The following is a 17,266-nucleotide window of genomic DNA, read 5'->3' on the forward strand; positions in this document are numbered from 1 at the left end:
GTCCACAGGGTCACAAAGAGTTAGACACGACTAAAGTGACTTAGCACACATGCCATAATATTCTGGGTTGTGTATTAGTGCAGCCTATCTAGCCTCTCCTGACTGGCATAGTAATAGAATAATAGGATAATAATATAATATAATCAGTATTATGCTGCTAAGTCGCTTCAGTTGTGTCTGACTCTGTGTGACCCCAGAGACGGCAGCCCACCAGGCTCCCCCGTCCCTGGGATTCTCCAGGCAAGAACACTGGAGTGGGTTGCCATTTCCTTCTCCAGTGCATGAAAGTGAAAACTGAAAGTGAAGTCGCTCAGTTGTGTCCAACTCTGTGCAACCCCATGGACTGCAGCCCACCAGGCTCCTCCATCCATGGGATTTTCCAGGCAAGAGTACTGGAGTGGGGTGCCATTGCCTTCTCCAAATCAGTATTATACATACACACATATCACATATATATTATGAGATGTCTCAAGTCATGAAGAAGTAGCTCAGTCTGTATCTTCCCTTCCATATTGCACAGAACAGAAAAGTTCAGTCTGTGCTGTTCTTGGGCAAAAATGTCACAAGTTACATTACAGTCTATCACTTTCTCAGTGGAAGCTGATTCACCTGTAAACCTGCAGGAAAGCTCCCACCTGGAATTGATAGACCCTAGGCCCTCTGCACCTCCTCATTACAGCTGCTAAGGTTTTACCTTGCATGACAGCTGCCTGGTCTTAGCTGGGAGACAGTCCCCCTCCTTCCTCAGCTCATATTCTCCATGGACACTCAGCATTCTAACCAGAAGGACCCAGGAGATGCTCTTGGATCCAGGCAAGGAGGAAATCTGTTCTATAGGGAGCACAGCTGTTACAAAACATCTCAAAGCAGTAGGTTTTATTTGTTTGCTTATTGTTATCTCCATTCCCCAAACACTTCCAGCAGGCACACATTTGCAGCTTACCTTAACTTTGGTGACTTTGGTACTCAAGTCACCAAAGCAGGAGGTGCTATCAACTGTACTCAGAGACTAAAACTTCACTGCAGCCCTGGAGAATGTCCCACAGTAAACAGTGGGACAGTGATACTTTCCCCAGAAACCACACTCTCTTTGTCCAGGGCTGGCAAGAGAGCCCCGTTATCCTGGAAGGTCCTGGGCTCCAAATTTCCTCTGTCTCAGGCCTGACTGCCACCTCCTTTTTTGGTAAGGCTTTCTTCTAATGCCTTTGACCAGTGGGAAGGATCTTTAGGGAGGGCTGGGGCCTTCATTCCTTAACAAAGACTATAATCCTTTGGACCAGTTAGTTGGCTTTGACCCATGTCAGAGAATTCTGCCCAGTGGGCATGTAGACTTGGGCCATCGGTCATACAGGGTGAATGAGGAACCATGAATACAATGGGAAATTAGTCAGCACAATTGAAGGAAATCTCAAAGCTCCTGTCCTATTGAAGGCAGGTAAGTGCAGGTGTATCATCATCTTTGAATAAATGGTACTGATCTTCAGAAAAAGAAAGCATTAATACACTTTTTCTAGGTATTATTGTTATTATTATTGATCTACTATGAATTGGTAACCTGAAGAGTAAAGATATTTTGCATGCGTGCGAGCTAAGTCACTTCAGTTGTGTTGGACTCTTTGCGATGCTACGGACCATAGCCCGCCAGGCCCCTCTGTCCATGGGATTCTCCAGGCAAAATACTGGAGTGGGTTGCCATGCCCTCCTCCAGGGGATCTTCCCAACCCAGGGATCAAAGCCACATCTCTTATGTCTCCTGCATTGGCAGGCACACTAGTGGCACCTGGGAAAGATATTTTAACTTTTGAATTTTTGCTTTCTATAATAAACACTTTAAAAAATAATATGCACTTATTGTGGTAAATTTGTTAAATACAGAAAGGTATACGAAATGTTTTAATAACATCTCTCAGCATCTGCCTTGGGATATAGTGAGTCATGTACATGTCTATCTCCTTTCAACACTGTATATTTCTTGAGGGAAGAAATCATAGACAGCATTTCTTCATCTTTGTGTAACCCATAACATCTCACCCCAGGGCCTTTAATTCCATAGAATACAATAAATGTTTGTGGAATGAGTGTCATTCAGTGAATTTGGGAAAATTGGTGTTCTCACTTACTTTTGTAGACCAGAGTTTCCACAGTTGTAAACAAAATAAAAAAGAAAGCCCAGAGATAAACCCACACACCTATGGTCTCTTAGTCTACAACAAGGGAGGCAAGAATACACAATGGAGAAAAAAACAGTCTCTTCAATAAATGGTGCTGGGAAAACTGGACAGCTACATGTAAAAGAATGAAATTACAACACTCCCTAAGACCATACACAAAAATAAACTCAAAATGGATTAAAGACCTAAATGTTAGACCGGACACTATAAACTGTTAGAGGAAAACATAAGAACAACACTCTTTGACATAAATCACAGCAAGAACTTTTTTGACCTACTTCCTAGAGTATGAAAATAAAAGCAAAAATAAACAATTGGAACCTAATTAAGCTTTAAAGATTTAGCATAGCAAAGGAAACCATATACAAGATGAAAAGTCAACCCTCAGAATGAGAGAAGATATTTGCAAATGAAACAACAAAGGATTAATCTCTAAAATAATAGAAACAGCTCGTGCAGCTCAGTGTCCAAAAACAAACAACCCAATCAAATAATGACCAGAAGACCTAAACAGGTATTTCTTCAGGGGAGACATACAGATAGCCAAGAGGCACATGAAAAGATGCTCAACTCACTAGTTATTGGGCTTCCCTGATGGCTCAGAGGGTAAAGCTTCTGTCTACAATGCGGGAGACCCGGGTTCGATCCCTGGGTAAGGAAGATCCCTTGGGAGAAGGCAATGGCAACCCACCCCAGTACTCTTGCCTGGAAAATCCCATGGACTGAGAAGCCTGGTAAGCTACAGTCCATGGGGTCACAAAGAGTTGGACATGACTGAGCGACTTCACTTTCACTGTTGAGCATCTTTTCATGTGCCTCTTGGTTATCTGTATATCTCCCTTGAAGAAATACTTGTTTAGGTCTTCTGCTCATTATTTGATTGGTTTTTTTGTTTTTTGACACTGAGCTGCACGAGCTGTTTCTATTATTTTGGAGATTAATCCTTTGTTGTTTCACTAGTTATTAGAGAAATGCAAATCAAAACTACAATGAGGTATCACTTCACACCAGTCAGAATGGCCATCATCAAGAAAGCAACAAACTATAAATGCTGCAGAGGGTGAAGAGAAAAGGGAACCCTCCTACACTGGTGGTGGGACTATAAATTGATACAGCCACTATGGAGAACAGTATGGAGGTTCCTTAAAAAACTAAAAATAGAAGTACTATCATGACCCAGCAATCCCACTACTGGGTATATACCCTGAGAAAACCATAATTCAAAAAGGCACGTGCACCCCAATGCTCACTGCAGCACTATTTACAACAGCCAGCACATAGAAGCAACCTAAATGTCCATCAACAGATGAATGAATAAAGAAGACGTGGTGCATATATACAGTGGAATATTACCCAGCCGTTAAAAAGAGTGAAATTGGGTCATTTGTAGAGAAGTGGATGGGCCTCAGAGACTGTCATACAGAGTGAAGTAAGTTAGAAAGATAAAAATATATATTGTATATTTATACATGTGGAATCTTGAAAAATGGTACAGATGAACCTATTTGCAGGGCAGGAATAGAGACAGACATAGAGAACAGATGTGTGGACCTGGGGTGGGAATGGATACACTTGGGAGATTGGGACTGACATATATACACTGCTGCTGCTGCTGTTAAGTCGCTTCAGTCGTGTCCGACTTTGTGCAACTCCATAGACGGCAGCCCACCAGGCTCCCCCGTCCCAGGGATTCTCCAGGCAAGAACACTGGAGTGGGTTGCCATTTCCTTCTCCAATGCATGAAAGTGAAAAGTACTACCATGTGTAAAATAGGTAGCTAGTGGGAAGCTGCTGTGGATCACAGGGAGCTCAGCTCAGTACTCTGCAGTGACCTAGAGATGGGATTTGAGAATGGGTGGAAGAAAGTTCCAAGAGGGAGGGGATTTATGTATACATATAGCTGATTCACTTCTTTGTACAGCAGAAACTAACACAATATTATGAAGCAACTATGTGTATGTGTGTGTATGTTAGTTGCTCAGTCGTGTCTGACTCTTTGTGAGCCTGTGGACTGTAGCCCACGAGGCTCTTCTGTCCATGGAATTCTCCAGGCAAGAATACTGGAGTGGGTTGCCATTATTTTCTCCAGGGGATTTTCCTGACCCAGGGATTTAAAAATAAAAAGATACATGTAATAAAGACTATCTACACCCAGGTGGTATATGACTGTGGTTTCTGAAGTCAGACAGACATGGTCTGGAATCCATCTCTGATCTCATTGTGTCCCCAGGCAAGTTATTCCAATGCTCTGAGTCTCTTGTTTGATGGACTGGCCTCATTCCTGGACTCAAGCTGATGGAATGATCACTACTTGAAACATTGATGCCTGGAGGTGTCCCAGTTTTAGCACTGAAAATTCCACTCCTTGGAAAACTCCTCAATCCCAGGCAACCAGGAAGGCTGGTCATCCTACAGACAAGGAGGACAAATCACACACTGGCTCTTGAAACTTTTGTGCAGAAGCAAAATGCAAAACTTCTGCTTCAGTGAGCCAATCAAGTCACATGGCCATAGAGAACTCTGAGGGGCAGAGTAGTGCCATCCTACTATATTCTGGGAAGGAAACCTGGAAATATTTACTTGCCAGCTCTAATGACCACCACACCTGCTTCACCATTCTCACCCCCATTGGGGTTTACAGTCTGCTTAGAGTGACATTCAGCTCTAGCACCTGATCTTAGCACAGTTATTGTCAATGGATTCTCCCTCCCCACACTTCACTCCAAGAATGGCAGTTGGTAGTAAGGTGGGCCGTGGATGCCAAAGACAGAACTGGCTTCTCCTTCAATGACATCCATTCATTCATTTATTGATTAGTGGATTCATTGACTAGATAAATGCTGATTGAACCCCTATTTTGTCAGAGACATGCTATGTGATATGATGTGATTTTCAGTACAAAATATTTAAGTTCCAGAAATGGTGAGCTGGTAAAACTAGGTTTTTACAGATCTCATTTTCTCTATTAAATTATTTTGCAGATAATATAATATTTTCTCTCCTGCTTCTTCTCAATGTTCACTAAAGATGGAATGTGTAGGCTTAAAGTAAGTAACACTACTAAAGTGTTCAACCTGATTAGCTCATACCTGCTTAGCCAAGGAGCATTGCTCATGCATGGTTCTGAGTCCTGGCTTAGGTGCAGGTTTTAGGGAAGGGGACAGGACTTAAAATTGGGACATTGTGATGCTCTTACATATGCGTTAGTCCCTGCAGCTTGATTTCATGCTGTCAGCGTGCCATTTGCCATTCCCAGACGCAAATGGCTGTTTCCAACGGTCTAGGTCAATCGCCTGGGGAGCACTGAGACACTTGTGCCCAGGCCTCATCCAGAAGCAATTAAAGCAGAATCTCCAGGGTGAGGTGAGACTCAGACATTGATATTTTTAGTGTTTAATATTTAAATGTTTAATGTTTCCCAGGCAAAGACACTGGCCTAGGACCACAGTTCTAAAATTTAAACATATATCAAAATCACCTGGAGGACTTATTAAACCATATCTACTGGGTTCCCCTCACAGAATTTATGATTCAGTTGGTCTGGGGTGTGGCCTGAGAATCTGTATTTCTAACAAGTCTCCAGATGATAATGAAGCTGCCACTTGGAGACAACATTTTGTGAACCACTGGTCTAGGAGACCCTCAGCATTCGGAATAGCCTAATGGAATGGGGATGGACTAGTGGCTGCTGCTGCTGCTGCTGAGTCGCTTCAGTCGTGTCCGACTCTGTGCGACCCCACAGACGGCAGCCCACCAGGCTCCCCCGTCCCTGGGATTCTCCAGGCAAGAACACTGGAGTGGGTTGCCATTTCCTTCTCCAATGCATGAAAGGGAAAAGGGAAAGTGACACAACTCTTAGCAACCCCATGGACTGCAGCCTACTAGACTCTTCCGTCCATGAGATTTTCCAGGCAAAAGTCCTGGAGTGGGGTGCCAGTGCCTTCTCTGGGCTAGTGGCAGGGAGGCCCATTCTAGATGTTTGTTACCTCTGGAGGATCCGGTCGGGTTGCACTGTGAGCAATCTCTATAAGAGGTGAAATAGCAGGGCCTGGTAGACAGTTGTGAGGTTTAAGTGAAATAAGGTATTATACCAAGCCCTTAGTTTGAAAGTGGCCACAAGCAAGCACTCAAGCAATGCTAACCTGCAGTGCTAAACCATCGTTCCCCAGAAACCCAGGAGTGAACTGGAACATTGGAGGAGGGTCTGAAACCTCCATGTCTCCCACAAGTCTTTCTTCTTTTCTTACCCCATCTCTTTTCAAATAGTTTTTGAAAAGGCAATACACATTTATGAGTTAAAATAAAGAATTGTGCAAAAGGATGAGAAGTAATTTTGCCTCTCCCAGATCTCCAATTCTCCTATTCTGCCCATCAGAGATAAGCACTAGTTCAACTTTATTATATATGCCTCTAGAGGCATTTTTTTGTAGACAAAACTATAAGGAAGTGTGTGTGTCCACCTCTTCTTAAAAAGTGTTAATGACAGCATGCTATACACACTGTTTCTACAATCTTGTTTTAATATACATCCTCATGCAAACTTTTTTTACTTAAGACTGTGTCTTGGGGATGGTGGTGGTGATTTAGTCACTCAGTCGCATCCAACTCTTGCAACTCCGCGGACTGTAGCCTACCAGGCTCCTCTGTACATGGGATTCTCCAGGCAAGAATAGTGAAATAGGTTGCCATTTCCTTCTCCAGGGGATATTCCCAATCCAGGAACCAACCTGGGTCTGCTGAACTGTAGGCAGATTCTTTATCGACTCAGCCATGCTGCTGCTGCTAAGTCGCTTCAGTCGTGTCCGACTCTGCGACCCCATAGACGGCAGCCCACCAGGCTCCCCCGTCCCTGGGACTCTCCAGGCAAGAACACTGGAGGGGGTTGCCATTTCCTTCTCCAATACATGAAAGGAAAAGTGAAAGTAAAGTCGCTCAGTCGTGTTCAACTCTTCACGACCCCATGGACTGCAGCCTACCAGGCTCCTCCGTCCATGGGATTTTCCAGGCAAGAGTACTGGAGTGGGGTGCCATTGCCTTCTGCGACTCAGCCATGAGGGAAGCCCTATTTTGGAGCTAGTTTCATGTTAATGCATATAAATCTGCATTATTCTTTTTTATGAGACTGCGTCATTCCACTGCAACTATGTACTGTAAATTACTTAACCAGTTTTATAAAAATGGATGTTTAGTTGTCTTTTTGTTTGCCATCATAATCATTCAAACAGCCAGTCAGACAGATCTATCAGATAAGTTCATTACGGTAAAATTGTTAGATCAAGAGTATATCCAATTTTCCTTTTGATCCAAACTGCCAAACTCCCTGGGAGTATCCAAGAGCTGGCTTAGTAACAAAAGTTCTGCTGTCAGGCTGCATGCATTCAGCCACTGGCTTAGACACTTACTCCTTATGTAACCTGGGGCAAATGACTCTACACCCCTGTGCCTCTGTTTCCTCATTCACAGAATGATGAGAGAAGCAGTTCTTCCCTCGCAGGGCTGTTACAAGGACTATGAGAGAATAGCTGTGAAATAGTACAACAAAGCAAGTTCTTGGAAACTCTGACACAAAACAGAAAATAAAAAGTCAGAGCAGGGACTTCCCTGGTGGTGCAGTGGATAAAAATCCACCTGCCAATGCAGGGGACACATGTTCAATCCCTGATCTGGAAGATTCCACATTCCTTGGAGCACCTAAGCCCATGAGCCACAACTACCGAGCCTGTGAACCGCAGCTACGGAAGCCTGTGTGCCTAAAGCCTGTGGTCCACAACAAGAAAGCCACTGAAATGAGAAACCTGTGCACTGCAATGAAGAGTAGCCCCTGCTTGCTGCAACTAGAGAAAGCAACAAAGACCCAGTGCAGCCAAAAATAAACAAAAGTTTTTTGAAAAGTCAGAGCAAGACAAGTAGAGTCCTTGAGACAATGATGGGTAATCCAGATTATCCCATTTTGGTTGGGCTTCTGCATCTATGGGGCACCAGAAGTTCCCAATGAGCCCATATTTGGCACACAAGTAGGTTGCACTGATGGGACTTGTAGGGCAATGTCACAAGGAACTATGTGACTTCCCTGAGGATCAGGCCCTTGCCATTGCTTTGGGTCCTGTCACAATAGCTAACACAGACTAAGTGCTGGGTTCCAAAACTAGAGCTTCCAAAGGAATGATGTGCCAAGAGTGAGATTTAATGCTGACGACAGGTGTAGGAGGCTTACTTGAGGAAACCGACACTGCAGGAAGTGAAGCGACTTGTTTAAGATTACACAAAAAGAATGATGCAGGTGGAGCCGGCATAGTAGAAAGCATTGTCTTTCAATTGTGCACAACAGTCCTCCCGCTCCCTTGCCCGCTTCTCATTTAAGGCATGGTTTTGGCCATGTAAAAAAAAATGGTGATGATAACGATGATGCCTGTGACAATAGCAGTTAACTAAAATGAATTGAATCCTGTGGGCGAGGTGCTGTGCTAAGCACTTTATATGGATTATTTTGTTTAATTTACTCAGCCATAGGGTTGAGTGTGCACTCTGTGCCAGCTGCTCTTCTAAGCACTTTATATATTCAGATTCACATCATTGTCAGGACAATCTCCTGAGGTAGGTACTAATCCTATCTCCATTTTACAGATGATGAACTGAGGGATCGAGAGATTAGTTAATCTCCAAAAAGCTCGTGAATAGTGGAGTCGCAGTTCTGACCCACATATTCTGGGGTTTTTTGCTTGTTTTTAAAACTTCTGGTACAGGAGGTTATATTAATCGCACTCCTTGATCTATAGTTCGCTCTCCTCATCAGTTCCTCTAATGGCCCTCTCTGGTTTTATCAATCAGTCAACCAATCCTCTCATTTTGTTTGGGCCTCCCCCCACCCTCCTCCCTTTCCCTAGAAGCAACCATTCTACTATACTTAATATGTACTTTGTTTCTGTGAGTTGTTGCAAAATCTTTCTTGTAACACAGGTTGTGTCATATCACGTGCAGCTTCTTATTTACTCTAAGGGCGCTTGTGCCATCATTGTGTAAGATCGCTGCCACTAGAGGCTGCCCCCAAATGCTTGAACTACCATACTAGAAAAGTTAACTTACACTCTGCTCTCTCTGGGCTCCCCTCATGGCTCAGTTGGTAAAGAATCTGCCTGCAGTGCAGGAGACCTGGGTTCGATTCCTGGGTCGGGAAGATCCCCTGGAGGAAGGCATGGCAACCCACTCCAGAATTCTTGCCTGGAGAATCCCATGGACAGAGGAGCCTGGAAGGCGGGTCGCAAGAGTCAGACATGACTTAGCAACTAAACCACCACCACCACCACCGCTCTCTCTGCGGATAAGCATGAGCCAGTAAGTGAGTCTGAGAGCATGGAAATCCTGCAGTCTTCGTTCCAGCTAACACATTTGGGTTACTATAGTTACAATAGATCTGGGAAGGTCAGCAGGATGAAAGGATAAAGTAGAGATGGATGGATGTCCAAAAGCTGGTTAGGAGTCTGACCTCCCTTACCTTCAACAGTTCCCCTATTTGGGAGGTCATCCCAAATAACAACAGACCATATAAACACGATGGGCTTGCCATAAACATTGGCTTAGGGCAAGTCCCTTAGCCTCGCACTTCCAACAAGATTATCACCCCAAGTCTCTGCAGAGGACTGGGTCCATCTACACTAGAGCTTTAGTAAACCACCTAATTCATGTATCCAAGTCAATTCCCTACGGAAAAAAAAATGCTATTCTAAAGCTAGAGGTGTAATTAAATGTGTTCAAACCAGTAGTTATCCCAAACTCAGACTCATTTGCAGCAAAAAGTATTTCCACCATTCCCTAGTGTTCAAAAATTCCACTTGCATCTCTGCCACACTGCCCAGATCCCATTTCTCTCCTCCTCCCCCTACCTACACCACTTTCTTTCTTGTCATCAGGCCTTTTATTGGTTGAATTGTGTCCCCTCAAAGAGAAATGGTAAAGTCCTAACCCATAGTACCCCTGAATGTGTCCTTATCCATAAACAGGGTCATTGCGGGAGTAACCAATTAAGATAAGGTCATTAATCCAACATGACTGGTGTTCTTACAAGAAGAAGGCCATGCCAACACACAGAGAAACATGGGGAACACCATGTAAAATTGGAGGCAGAGATTGGAGAGCTGTATCTCCAGCCAAGAACACTTAGGAATGTCAACCATCACCAGAAGCTAGGAAAGAGGTACACAGTCCTTAGAAGGAACCAACCTTGCAAACACCTTGACTTCTAACCTCCAGAACTCGAGGAGCATACATTTCTTATTGTCTTAAACCACCCAGCTTGTGGTACTTAGTTATGGAAGCCCTATAAAACCAACCCTGGAAAGCCTGCAATCCATAGGGAGACATTCCAGCAAAGCTTTGGCCAGCACCCCTGATTCCATCATTTCTACCTTCCCCATGCAGCCAATCCTGCTGATCTCAATTCTAGCTGGGACACACTATCTAATTTTTTAGCTCCTATCCACAGCTATTAAGGAGATAGTGCAATTTAATGAATTGGTTCTGTTGCAGAGTCATTCTCTCCCTTTCCCCAATATAAGTCCCATGGATTCACCCTTGAGGGTCTTTAGACCTCTCCCTTGGTAACTTAATTCAGTCTCTGGTTTCTCCATCTACTGGTATAATGTCACATGTCATCTGAAAATCTTTCCAGCTCTGAGCTTTTCTCTCAAGGTCTACATTTCTAGTTGCCTCCTGGACATCACTATCCAATCGTCTCACTACTTTAAATTCCATATGTCAATGAATGAATTCACTGAGGCTTTCCCCCTAGACCTGCTAAGTCCTTCCTTTTATCTTCCCACTCACCCAAGCCAGAGAGCCCCTCCTCGCCTTCCATACATAACACAAGTCAAACTCAGTGAATTTTAACCAGCTAGTACCTCATATCTGCAAGGGATGTGACCAAAAAATATGTAAGGCATTAGTGCCACTCGGCTACTGCTCCACAGTTCTTGCAGTTTTTATTGATCCTCTGTGTGGTATTCACAGGTCATGACTTTTTTTTTTTGGCTGAACCTCTGTGGTATCCAACAGCTCATGACTTCAGGCTCACAATTTTTTAGTTGGTCACATTCTTCATTCATTTTCTGGCATTCCAGTCTTATCTCCATTTACTTAGTGGTTAATGGCTACAAACATGCATTTCAGAGTTTTGAAAGACTGTGACACTATAGACTACCATGACTATTGTTAGTAGGATAATTCCCAATGTCTGGAGTGTACCTCAGAACCATGATCCCCAAGACTAAACCAATGAAAATCAAGTAAGTCAAAGAAAGGACTGCATGAAGGAGTCACCCTTTCAGGCAACTGGCTAGCTTAGTGTTTGTATGTAAATGAATTTCAACTTCCCCAGAAGTGTTAATTCAGGTGCAGCAGGTAGTGTTGGCCACAGAACAGATACCTCCTTGTCCAGCTAAAAGATAAACAAAGGCTATCCTATTATCAAGAGCAACTTCAGAAAGAAAGTCTACGAACTGTTGTTGGGGAGCTATTTCTTTAGCAGTAGACTCCACAATACTTTCAAGAGTTAAGGAGAGGTTCCTGATGATGGCCTCATTTACATTTACTCTTAACTAGGGTAGTAGGGACCTGCCAAAGGAAGAGAATTCTGAAGCACAAAAAATGCCTGGTATGTCCTTTCTAACCTGAGAATGTAAAATTCAGGGGAGTTGACAGGTGAGGTGCCTCAGTTTAATTGTGGACAGTCAGAGGGACGGTTAGATAACCTCGGGCTTCCCAGGTGGCTCAGTGGTAAAGAATCCACCCACTAATGTAGGAGACATGGGTTCAATCCCTGGGTCAGGAAGATCCCCTGGAGTAGCAAATGCCAACCTGCTCCAGTATTCTTGCCTGGAAAATTTCATGGACAGAGGAGCCTGGCAGGCTGCCTTCCATGGGGTCACAAAGGGTAGGACACAACTGAGCACACACACAATGCACAGTTAGATAACCTGAGAGGCATTTTCCCAGTTACATGTTGGCCATCTAGGCACCCATAGGCTGAAGGAGAATGAGAACCACTACAGACAAAGATAAATCTTTGGGGGGCCCAAACCACTTTCCCTAAAGTGGAACTGTTAATGGATTCATTTGCAGATGCTGTTTCACTTGCCCATTCAAGCCAGGGGTCAGTTATCTTTTCAACGCATTCAGGGACTAAATCTCCTAGTCTGAAATAAAAAGTTGTTCCAAATTCTAGATACCCTCCTTAGCAATGGCCTAGGAGATGTGGACAATCATGTTATCTTCCCAGGCAAATGCCAGTGTAAGGAAAAGAAGAAGAAAGAGTTTCATGTTAAGGTATGAAGTCTTGATCAAGCACCTTGAGAGGAATCAAGCTACCGCCATGCTGGCTACCTCTTAACCCAGTCAATTTGACTTAAAGATCTCACAGCTGAAGACTTCTTGAGCAGTGAGATGCCTTCCTAAGGTTCAAATCCCTGAAGTCTGGCTGTAGTTAGGAAGATCTGGTATAGCCTCTTCCAAGGAGACACAAGAGCATTCTATGTCCTCAGTGATTCCAAATCAGAAAAGGGGAAGAAAATTGGAAATGTAGCAAGATACTGAGGTAACTACAAGAGTTTAGAATCCAGACTAGTTTATATGCCTAAAGACAGTTAACAGAACTAGAATCTAATAGCTACAAACATAATTTTTCTCTCTACAATTTCCCCCATTAAAAACAGATAATCACAGTAAAACTAATTTGTTTGCATTAAACTTGACCTGTAAGTGCAGTGAAAACAATGACTGACCATATAAGCTTTGGTCAAATCTGAGTCCATGTATATCTCTCTCAAATATGACATTGCAGTCAAAGCCTTGGTAATATAGCCAATGTTTCCAATCATGTTCTGTTACCAGGAGAACAGATTCATACTGAACTTATGCAAATAACTAACTCTATTGCGGAGGAAGAATACTCAAGGATTTTCTAATTATGGAAGGGATCAAATAGGGAGAAAAAGCAAATGTTTCATCTATGTTTACAAAGGTATCTTTTACCAAATTGCTGCATGTCATGTTCAGATGAAGAGGAAAGGTTTCCTTAAATCTGGGAAAATAAAATATTAAGGAACCAATGTTTCAAACAAAAAGTCATAAAAAATTATAATCATCTTCCTCAGTTCATTCAGTTCCATGTAATTAACACTCGTTTTGCTTGAATCCAGTTTTTCCATTAGTTCTGGAGTTCTCACTCAGTTCAGTTCTATGATCTTCAAGTTAGTAGAAACCTGTACTTGTCAAAGTCTTTTTCATGAATCTCCTTTAAGATGAAGCACTTTTGCAAGAACATTTTTGCAAAAGCATCAAAGTAAAACCATAACTCTATAAACGATAAAGGACTTTAAAATGGGCATGGTTAAAAATCATTTTAAAAAAAGATAAAAAGATCTGATGAGAATTCATTACAATGTTATCGACAAGGAAATTCAGGTATTTCTGTGACATATACATTTTAAGATATAATTGTGACTGATTACATTAGACCAGAACTTATCAGATTTCCAGGAATTTAGCTCAATTTCAGGAACACATATAAACATATAGAAATACAATATAAAGAAAGTTTAATATTACTTCTTATTTGACAATGCTTCCTATGTAATTGGGCTTCCCTGATGGCTCAGACAGTAAAGAATCTGTCTGCAATGCAGGAGACCCGGGTTCAATCCCTGGGTAGGGAAGATCCCCTGGAGAAGGGATTGGTAACCCACTCCAATATTCTCGCCTGCAAAATCCCATGGACAGAGGAATCTGGTGAGCTACAGTCCATGGGGTCGCAAAGAGTTGGACACGACTGAATGACTAACACTTTCACTCTCCCATGTAAATAAACATATCAAATAAGCTTAATTAGTTTAACTTATGGGGTCACAGGGCTTTCCTGGTAGCTCACCTGGTAAAGAATCCACCTGCAATGCAGGAGCTCCTGGTTCGATTCCTGGGTTGGGAAGTTGCTCTGGAGAAGGGATAGGCCACCTACTCCAGTATTCTTGGGCTTCCCTGGAGACTCAGATGGTAAAGAATGTGCCTGCAATGCAGGAGACCCAGGTTTGATCACTGCGTTGGGAAGAGCCCCTGGAGGAGGGCATGGCAGCCCACTCCAGTATTCTTGCCTGGGGAATCCCCATGGACAGAGGAGCCCGGCAGGCTACAGTCCAAGGGGACACAAAGAGTGGGAACAACTGGGCCACTATGCACAGCACAGCACAGGGTCACAGAGTCCCAGAGCCCCCGCCCCTGCCCCGCCCCAGGAAATCCTAAAGTTAGTTATAAATCAAAACACTTTATTTAGAATCTGACTTGGGGAAGTTTGTAAACAAATATAAAAAGATTTTAAAACAATTAATCATAAAAAGATCATAGGTCACTATAATGAAATAAGCCATTTTACCACAGCGACAAAGACTTTGAATGCAAATACAGGAGGGTACGTAGTTTTGAGCAAAACTTTGCTTTTTTAATAGCAAGAAGAGTAGGTTTGCTCAAGTAATCAAAGACCTGATAAAAACAACAAACACAGGAAATTATTTTGATAAAATACAGAATCTTTGTTTTCTAGGCAGACCACTTAAAAGGTAAAGAAAAACTTTTGTTTACAATGTCTTACTAAGAGCAGACTAACAATCCAAAACAACGTGTCCTTTCAACAGAGAGAAAACCATATTTTAATATTGTACCAGCTTACCTTTGATATTAAAACTCACTGACTTAAATAAATTCATTTTGATCTTAGCCAGCCTGACCACATGTAAAATTCTTTTCCCAAGATTATTTTTCCACAAACCTACAATTTGTCCTGCATTTTTTCTCCTTCCCATTATGAAATAAATGGCAACCCACTCCAGTGTTCTTGCCTGGAGAATCCCAGGGACGGCAGAGCCTGGTTGGGCTGCTGTCTATGGGGTCTCACAGAGTCGGACAGGACTGAAGCGACTTAGTAGCAGCAGTCTCTAATCAGGACAAAGTTCCTTTCTTTTTCCTCAACATAAATGCACCTCCATTCCTTGTACCTTCTTTTATAGAAAACACGTTTCCTACTTTCCTTGAATATGAAGATGTTTCCCTTATTATTTCTAGTAGCTTTTGTTGTTATTGTTCAGTTGCTAAGTCATGTCTGATTCTTTGCAACTCCGTGGACTGCAGCACTCCTGGCTCCTCTGTCCTTCACCATCTCCCGAAGTTCGCTCAAACTTATGTCCATTGAGTCGGTGATGCTATCTAACTATCTCATCCTCTGCCACTTTCTCCTCCTTTTGCTTTCAATCTTTCCCAGCATCAAGGTCTTTTCCACTGAGTCGGCTCTTTGTGTCAGGTGGCCAAAGTATTGGAGCTTCAACTTCAGCATCAGTCCTTTCAGTGAATATTCAGGGTTGATTTCCTTTAGGATTGACTGGTTTGATCTCCTTGCTGTCCGAGGGACTGAAGAGTCTTCTCCAGCACCACAGTTCGAAAGCATCAATTCTTTGGCTCTCAACTTTCTTTATTGTCCAACTCTCATGTCTGTACATAACTACTGGAAAAACCATAGCTTTGACTATACGGACATTTGTCGGCAAAGTGATGTGGCTGTTTTTTAATATGCTGTCTAGGTTTGTCATAGCTTTTCTTCTAAGGAGCAAGTGTCTTATCTACAGTGATTTCGGAGCTCAAGAAAATAAAATCCGTCACTAGTAGCTTTAATTGTATATATAGGCTTCCCAGGTGGCGCTAGTGGTAAAGAACCCGCCTGCCAATGCAGGAGACATGAGATGCAGGTTCAGTCTCTGGGTCGGGAAGATCCCCTGGAAGAGGGCATGGGAAACCACTCCAGTACTCTTGCCTGTAGAATCCCATGGACAGAGGAGTCTGGCAGGCTCTGCCAGGTTGCACTGAAGCGGTTTAGCGCGCGCCCACACACACACACACACACACACAATTGTGAACTGTTATATTAGCATTCTGTGCTTTGACAAATTTATGGATACTTTTTTATGATTTCTAGAAACATATGCTTTCTCACAGTAAATTTTTCATCGTGACCAGCCAGATTTATGTTTACTAATAAATCCAAGTATCTTTAATTCCTCTGGGAAAGGAAGCAAAAGTAAAAGGGCCTGTGTTTAGTAATTAATGTTTTAGTATTTTATATCATTTGGGAATGATCTAGGTACACAATGACTGTCCATCATTTAATTCAGCAAAACTTTAAGGTTTCAGTATACCAAAAAGGTTTGTGGAAACTAGTTTAAAAGTTCACCTAAAAACTTTTATCCTGTTTATATCTATTAAATTCACTTATTTTCAATAATTATGTTTAGACTACCCACAAAAATTTCATGAGACATTAGATAAAGTCAGCCATCATCCCAAGTTATTTTTCTTTCTGACAGATTGTGTAAGAAAGACTACATGAACTTATTTGACCAAGAAATCCGAGTATAGATTGGCCAAAAAGTTCCAACTTTAATGGAATAAAGTATACCTGCATTATTTTAATGCTGATAATTCTGAAGACATACCTATTTTAATTAACCTAACAAACTTGAACTAGTTTTTATTTACCAAAGATTGTCTCAGATCATGTGAACTTGAAAAGCATTTGGGTTAGTTTCCATTATATTTTTGAGAGTTTAGGATTTCTTAATTCATATAAGTGCTTAATTCTCTTCAAGCCAAGTAGAGTGCTTTTACAAATTAATTTTGGCTCTACCATCCAAAGGTAGAAAACATTACACATTTATTACACACACACACAAACATATAAACAGATGAAAACGAGACCTTATAGCTTCTGTTTTAAAATTACTGCCATGGAACAGGTATAAGACAAAACTTACTAGTTATGAAAGCAGTTGGATCAATGTTTTCCGATAGATGAAATAAATTAAGCTTATCTGTTCAGATGGCTAGAGCTGTTTACTAATATTTGTGGAGAAGACATATAAGAGATTTTTCATTTGTCTAAGTTCAAAATGACCACCTCTTCCACTTTATTTTGTTGTTTGTTTTAATAAGAATTACTTCCCTGAAGTTGATATCCTAAAGAAATGATCGAAGAGTTCCTGGAGCATTTCTGGTTTTGCCAAGATTCA

General features: G+C 42.2%; 1 long non-coding RNA gene across 5 annotated transcripts in view; it reads right to left on the reverse strand.

The window, feature by feature from the left end:
• LOC138984611 (uncharacterized) overlaps positions 1-17,266 on the reverse strand; it is a 133,173-nt gene that overhangs the window by 19,494 nt on the left and 96,413 nt on the right. For 4 of the 5 annotated variants that reach the window (XR_011461847.1, XR_011461846.1, XR_011461848.1 and 1 more), the window contains exon 5: positions 14,089-14,223. This is a non-coding gene — a long non-coding RNA (uncharacterized lncRNA). Of the gene's footprint in view, positions 1-14,088; positions 14,224-14,500; positions 15,977-17,266 lie in introns of those variants that run through there. The other variant, XR_011461850.1, reaches the window with a different exon arrangement.

The sequence above is a fragment of the Bos mutus genome, chromosome 2 (assembly GCF_027580195.1).
Source record: "Bos mutus isolate GX-2022 chromosome 2, NWIPB_WYAK_1.1, whole genome shotgun sequence".
Taxonomy (NCBI): Eukaryota; Metazoa; Chordata; class Mammalia; order Artiodactyla; family Bovidae; genus Bos; species Bos mutus.